We start from the raw sequence: 7,715 nt of genomic DNA on the forward strand, positions 1-7,715 counted from the left end.
AACTTCGGTCTCCAGAGATTCTGATACAGACTGCTCTTAGGTTGAACAAGCAGAGAAAAGTCCCTACCCTGCCATCTCACATCAGTCGTCACCCGTCCTGCTCCGTCTTCTTGGAGGTGACCTATCAGCTTGACATGACATGGCCTCCTCAAGCCGCTGATCCCGCGGACCAGAAGCCAGAGCCAGGAGTGGGGCCATCTCTGTCTGCCCGTCAAGCCGATGCTTCTGGTCACCTTGCATCACCAAGGTCATCACTACTACCACTACCGACCCCACAACCATGACCCTACAGTCATCCCCACCGTCATCAGCACACCGACAGCCATCATCTCTCTAACAAGCACCCTCCAGCCAGCACCCTCGGCTGTCACCCCCACAGTCATCACTGCTGCTAGCACCCTCACTGTCATCAACCTCCTGGCTGTAGCCCTTATGGATATCCCAGCTAGTCACCGACCGTGATTGGACCCCTACAACCATCAGCCCTATAGCCATCACCTTTATGGCTGTCAAGACATCCCCTGGGGTCACGGCGGCAGACATCCCCACTGCCATCAACCACCACTTGCTAGAGCAGCCACCCTTCCTATCAACACCGCTCAGCTGTCTGCCTCTGTCTGCCCCACCACTGCTGTCCTGGTCACGGCCATCTCCCTATAGCATTCATCCCCGCTGCCACCAGCACAGCTAGAGCCATCCTCACCAGAGCAGTCATGCTTGGAGTCAAAACACCTTGGCTCCCCTGCCCCCACCCTGTCTATCATCACAACAGCCAGCACCATGAAAAAGACAGGCTTCCGCAAGCAGCTTCAGACCATCAGCAAATGTCCCGGGTGAGAGGTATTTCTTAAATGCGTGTGGGGTTTAGAATGTTCACTTTGTGGGTTATCTGTGGCAGGTATTTTAATAACTTCAGTTATCTTACAGAAGCGATTCATATTCATCACATATAATTTAGCAAACACAAATATACAAAAAGAAGAAAATTTAAAAATTTTCCATAATTACAATGTTTGGATAAATATCTTTTTCTTTTTTTGAGCATTTAACTACTACTACCCCCCCCCCCATTTTACAAAAATGATACTTCACAGAAAGCCCATCTGTGGTTTGAGGGGATATGGAGAGGAGGGAGAGGTCAGAGAGAGCACAAGGACCCTTTTGGGGGTGATAGATATGTTCACTATCTTGGTTGCCATGGTGGTTTCATGGGTGTATATGTATGTCAAAACAAATCATACATTTTAAAAACGTGCAGATTCTTGCAGGCCAATTATACCTAAACAGAACCATTTTTATATTTTTAAAAATTAAAAGAGGTCACACTTCACAAACGGTGTTGATATCTGCTTGTCCAACTGAATACAGTATCACTGAGATTTTCTCAAGCTATGAGATATTCAACTCTGCCATTCGTAATGGCTGCCAAGCAGCGCATCGTATGCATGTACCATGATTATTTCAACACCCCACGGATGAACTTAGGTTGGCTTCATTTTTTTTTTCTTACTCTTCGTGGTACATCCTTAAGGTAAATATTCACATCCACAATTTTTCCTTTGGATAGATTTCCAGAAGGGGAATCCTGGGGTAACATGTGCGCATCTTTTTAAGGCTTTCCTTTCTGTGGCACTTGTGAAATCCTGGGCTGCCCCCCCTCCCCGGTTCCAAAGATCTTCTTGTGACTTCCTCCCCGCTGTCCCCCAGCTTGCCCCACGCCCTTTGACCATCATTCCTTCGGGGTGAGCTCAGTGAAGACAATCCTTCTCCCCCAAGTTGAAACCATACTTCTTTGGCTCCTTCCTGCTCAGCTGGCGGGTCTGGGGGCCAGCACCCCAGTTTGCTCCCCAATGGGCCACGCTCCCCTCGCTGGGAGCCAGAGGGTGCTAGCGCTCCCACCGCCCGGGTTAGAGGCCTTGGAAGGAACGCGTCCACATAGGGGACCTAGCCGGAGCAGGGGTTGGGAGGGTGACCCCGCGAGTCGGGGGCCGGACACAGGACTGCAGGGGCTCTGGGCGCTCGGAGCTGGCTGCACGAGCCGTCGGAGGCGGAGCCCACCGCAGAACCTTCAGGGCCTGCGTGCGTCCGCGGACCGGCGTGCAGGATGTGCCCTGCTTCCTGTTTGCTCAGCCCCAGCCGCGAGCCGAGCTCACACACTAACCGCAGAGCCTTCAAAGACAGCCAGTTAACCAGGGTTCTAGGCGGCCACCTCGCCTAGGCCTGGGAAAAGGCGGGGTGGTGGTGGTGGCGGTGGTGGTGGAGGGGAACCTCTATCTTGTGAAGTACAGAGAGGCCACCAACCCCCCCCCCCACTCCCCCCAACCCCGGGACAGAAGGGAGCGAGTGTGTTCTGTCTACGCTGCCCTTCTGTCTCCTTTTCAGATGTGCCTCCTCTGGTCAGCAGCTCCTCCCCACCCCCTCTCTGGGGACCCAGGGCTCCCCTATTTGGACTCGCCTTCCCCCAACTTTTCCCTCCCAGTACATTGCCCTGGCCCTAACACATTGCCCAGTCCCCAACTGGCTAATGGGCCCTAAACACCTTTTAAACAGGTTTCCCTTCTGGGCAACACATTACCATTGTATAGGTCACTTCGCCAGGTACACAGATCCCTCAGCCAAAGAGGTGGTCTAGATCAGTAGGGCAGTGAACAAGGCCGCCTCAGTCTTGATAATGGGCTGGCAGACAGGACCTAGGACTAGTTCTGGGCACAGAATTGTACTGAGCACTGTGAAGAGATGCAAAATAAATAGTTGTCAAAGTCCCTTGCACCCGGGAACTTCCATCTAGGCAGGGAGGCAAGCTCGCATTTGCCCAGCACTTGCTCTCCGCCAAGCACTCCGTTAAACCCAACACAACCTCTGAGGTAAGCAGTTTAAATTGGAATTACTAAAAAAATTAAAAAATAAAAAAAAACTGGGCTTACTATGGCAAAAATGTGCCCAGTATAAATGTGGGGTGGGAAAGCCCTGATTTAGCAGCAATATTGCTATTGTGTGTTTTGGGGTAGGCGGTGGCACAGATAAGTGAGATGCGTCTGAACCCTCAGAGGGTAGACAATAGGGCTATGAAGACACGACGGTTATGGTCAGCTGCGTTCACGTAGCGCAGCCCACCCCCTACCTACACCCCTGAAGAGATTCTAATTTGGTAGAAGATCATGGGAGGGATATTGAGGGCAGTTGGGACCCCGGTATGTGTGAAAGCGTCCCTCCCTCGCACTCCTAACGGGTACAATCCTGGTTTGAGAGAGTAAGGGTTTGGGTATGGAAGGATATCTATATTTGGATAAACCTCCCAAATGATTCTTATTCTCACCTCTCCCGGCCACACACGCACATCCGGTGGAAAAGAATACTCTGTGGCAGGCGGTGGGAGTGAAGAGAAAGGGGAGGGCATCTGGAAGTCTGATCCTGTGCACAAAAGCTGAATAGTTAGGGCCGTGTATGTGTGTGTGTGTGGGGGGGGTATCTATAGGGGAGTCCCATCAACCTGGGGGGTACTCAACACCTGTAATATTTGGCTTAGAGGTTTGGAGTGGAGAAGCAAGTTGACTTCGAACAGCTGTCATGTAGAGGAAAGGATCTATTCTGGGTGGCCAGGAATGGTTGGAAACATAAATGGAAGGTTTGGGTTTCTTCCCAGGAAGACGTTTTCGGGGTGTGTGTGTATGTGTGTGCGTGTGTATGTGTTTAGAAAGGGAGACAGTGAGTGGGAGGGGAAGAGGCAGAGGGAGATAGAGAGAATCTTAAGCAGGCTCCAGTGTGGAGCCCCACACAGGGCTCAACGCATGGCTCGACCTGGCGCTTGTTCTCACAAACCTGAGATCGTGACCTGAGCCCGTAGCGAGAGTCAGAGGCTTAACTGACTGAGCCAGGCAGGCGCCCAGACATTTTCAATATTTAGATGGTACTAGTTCAGCCCTGGTTAAGTAGTAGAGCTTCCCATCTCTGGAAATGTTCAAGCAGAGACTACATAGTTGCTTGGAAATACTTGGACATTTCCAAGGTGAAGTCCACTTTGGAAAGCCCAGCCCGTTAGCAGATTTCATGGTGGTAATCCTAGGCAAGGAGGAGGGCAAGAGCCTGGACAGGAAGCATCCATTCCTCGGGCACATACACAGTACATGCAGAGTGTACAGCTCTAGGAGTGTTCGGGAGTCCCTGGTAGCAGGGGCTGATGGGAGGGAAAGTCATCTCTGAATCTCTGAGCCCATGATAAGTCTTGGTTTAAAACAAAGAACACCTGCAGGCAGCTGTGGCTATGACCGCAAAGAAGAGGCTGGGTTTTTTGTTTTTTCTTTTTTCATTTATTTGAGAGAGAGAGAGAGAGTGAAAGAGAGCATGAGAGTGGAGAAGGTCAGAGGGAGAAGCAGACTCCCCATGGAGCTGGGAGCCCAATGTGGGACTCGATCCCCAGACTCCAGGATCATGACCCGAGAAAGGCAGTCGCTTAACCAACTGAGCCACCCAGGTGCCCAAGGCTGGGCTTTGGTGCTCTGATAAAAACACACTCACTACTCACTGTAGGGCCTTTCTATGGGAGACTGGGATGAACAGGCTACTCTGCCTAGGACTGTGTCCTGAGGTTACAAGGACAAAAGTCGCTGAGCCGTCTATGGGACAATTATCTAGGGAAGAGGAAGAACAGGAGACACCTCCCAGAAATGGGGTCCGGTAGGACTGGATTCAGATTGCCATATATCACAGGTTGCGTGATCTTGGGCAAATGACCTTGGGCAATGCGGTGACAACAGTGACAATGTGGGCCTTGTTTGGGGAGTATGTGTGTATGTGTGTGTGTGTAAATAACCAGAGTTACCCAGATGACATATTAGAGAGAATGCTGTCAGTCCAGTGCACAGCTCATGCAAAATGCTTGGTACTTGGCAGGGGGACTCTCTCAGTTCACTCCAGGCTCCACCCACAGTGTCTCCTCTTGCCTTGGCACCTGCGTCTACATCTCATCTGGACCCCATCTGAGTCTCTGCTACATGACTCTGGCCCATATCCTGTGTGTCTCCACCTTGCCAAGGGCAGGGTCCCTCAGCCCAAGTTAGTCTAGGACACAGAAGGTGTGACAAGCAAGAGAATCTAGAACTACTCAGGACCACTGGGAGGGAAATTAAGGCCTTGGCTATGGACCCCTGGGGTTTTCTCACCCACCCATCCTACCCTGCTTGAGCTGCCAGCTCAGTTCCTGTTTCACGAAGAAACAAGGAAGTGCGGAGGTGGGTGGAGGTGGGCCAGCCTGAGGGCAAGGGCTGGCTGGGCGCGGCCAGGGAGCACCTCCTACTTCCAGCTTAGAGAGACCCGGAGGGCAGGGATGGACATGGAGGAAACAGTCGCTATCGAGTCTTTCATATTTCCACGTACTTTTTGGCACCAAGAGCACCCAGCCACTGATTTGAGGAAGTGCGGGGTGAGTTGGTAAAATTCGCTGCTGACGTGTAGCCGAGTGAAGGCAGTCAGCTCCACCCCTTCTGTGGTCCCAGCTCACGAAGCACTGGAGCCAGCTGGCTGGCAAATGAGAGAGGATTGGCTTTATTATTATTTTAAAAATGAACCATTTAGATTCTTTGTGTATATACATAAGTAAGTATGTATGTATGATCTCACCCAGGTTCTTTCCTATTCCAAAAAAGTTTTAAAGCATCAAAAAATGTAACTCAGGCCCATCATCACGCATGTGTGACCGGCAACTAACTGGTCTCCTTCGGCCTCAGTTTGCTCCTTAGAGGACACACTGAAAGTCCGAGAGGAGCGAGCACAGTTGAGTCAGGATGCTGGGGATTAGTCCTCGCTTGGGCCCCAGTGGGCTGTGTGACCTTGGGCTAGTCCCTCCTTTTTCTGGGCTGCTGTTGCATTTCCCCATCTCTACATCAAAGGGATGAAACCCGTTCTTTCTTAGTTTTATTTGGTTTGTTTGGTTTGGTTTGGTTTTGGTCATGGAGCTCCCAGTCCAGGCTGGCTGTGGGATTTGTGGGACCTGGTAAAAGTGAAAATGGAGGGCCCCTTGTTCAGACATTTTTAAAAAAAGATTTTACTTATTTATTTGAGAGAGAGACAGTGAGAGAAAGCAAGAGAGGGGAGGTCAGAGGGCGAAGCAGACTCCCCTTGGAGCTGGGAGCCTGTGGGACTCGATCCCGGGATTCCAGAATCATGACCTGAGCCAAAGGCAGTTGTTTAACCAACTGAGCCACCCAGGTGCCCTGTTCAGACATTTAAAAAAAATCTCAAAATGATGACAGCAGAGCACAGGGCTCTCCTTTAAAAAAAAAAAAATCTATTTATTTATTAGAGAGAGCACGAGCAGTGGGAGAGGGGCAAACGGAGAGGGAAAAGGAGATGCCCCACTGAGCAGGGAGCCCAACATGGGGCTGGATTCCAGGACCCTGGGATCACGACCTGAGCTAAAGGCAGATGTTTAGCCAACTGAGCCACCCAGGCGCCCCTGTACAGGGCTCTTCTAAGCACACGGCCCTACATGATTGCACAGGTCCATCGCCCAGAAGTTACCCCTGCAACTACTTCCAATACAATTTTAAGGGCAGCCCATGCAGGCTGCTTTTGGCTGGAGCTCTGCTTTTTGTGGCAGTCCCTGTGGCATTTCTAAGGAACCTCGGGCTCTTAGGAAGCATCGCTGGAAAAACACAAATTAGATACTTGGTCGAAAGCCTGTGTAGTTTCGATGATGTAGGTATAAAATTTGGATCCCCAGTTTTTTCCTTACCTACCTCCGAAGGTGAGGCAAGAGTTGAAGTTGTGCTGAGCGAGTAATAGCATTATCATCTCCCGTCTGTGTGGCTTCCTGGCTCACAGAGTGCAGTCACATCCGGGTCCTATGAGCCTCTCACTGTAACCTCATGTGGAAGGTGGTATAAGTGGTTTACGGAAGAGAGAACTGAAGACCACAGAGGCAAAGTGACTTGCCTATAGATACACAGCAGGCCCAGCTAGAACTAGAAACCTAGAATCTGAACTCCTAAGTAAAGGGGCTTTTCCAAGGGGGCATTTCTTTCTCTTCAGTTCCTAATGATGTCTTAACTGCTCCTGCGTGGGTCGGCCTTGCTGTGTATGCTTGAGCGTTGCCCTGTCTGGTGCAGCATGAAGCCCTTCAAGCAGGCTGCTCAGTGTGCTGACAATCCGGGCCCCAAGGAGGGATGAGCTGGGGTAGCCGCAGCCGCCCTCCCCACCCCCCGCCGACCCAGCCATACTTCTGATGCACTCCACCCCACCCCACGCTGGTGGCTTGGAAGGGGTAGGTCAGGGAAGCGGTGAGGCAGAGCCCCGGCTCCTGCACTGAAGGGACGAGGAGGAGCACGTGAGCTGCCCTGGGCCGAGAGGCCTGTGAGCAGGTCCCTGTCAGGTTTCCCAGGCCCGCCTGCTGCCTGTCAGAACCCCAGGAGCAACGTCAGGGATCAAAGGGAAAGATCTGGGGAAGCAGGATGCTGTGGAGAACAGCAGCTGAGTCATCTGACTGGTTTGAGTCCTGCTTTTATCATGTCCTTGAGGAGTGACCTTGAGCAAGTCGGTTAATCTCTATGAACCTCACTCGTTTTCTTCTCTTGTAAAACAGGAACAATAAAAGGACCTTCTCAGAGGTTGTGGACATTAAGTGAGAAAATGAGATAATGTATGGTGCACTTGACAATATATGAAAGGGTAGATCTCATGTTTACCATTCCTATCACAGTAAAATAAAAAATATTTTTAAA

Source organism: Mustela putorius, unplaced genomic scaffold (genome assembly GCF_011764305.1).
Source record: "Mustela putorius furo isolate JIRA1106 unplaced genomic scaffold, ASM1176430v1.1 tig00003899_pilon_pilon_pilon, whole genome shotgun sequence".
NCBI lineage: Eukaryota > Metazoa > Chordata > Mammalia > Carnivora > Mustelidae > Mustela > Mustela putorius.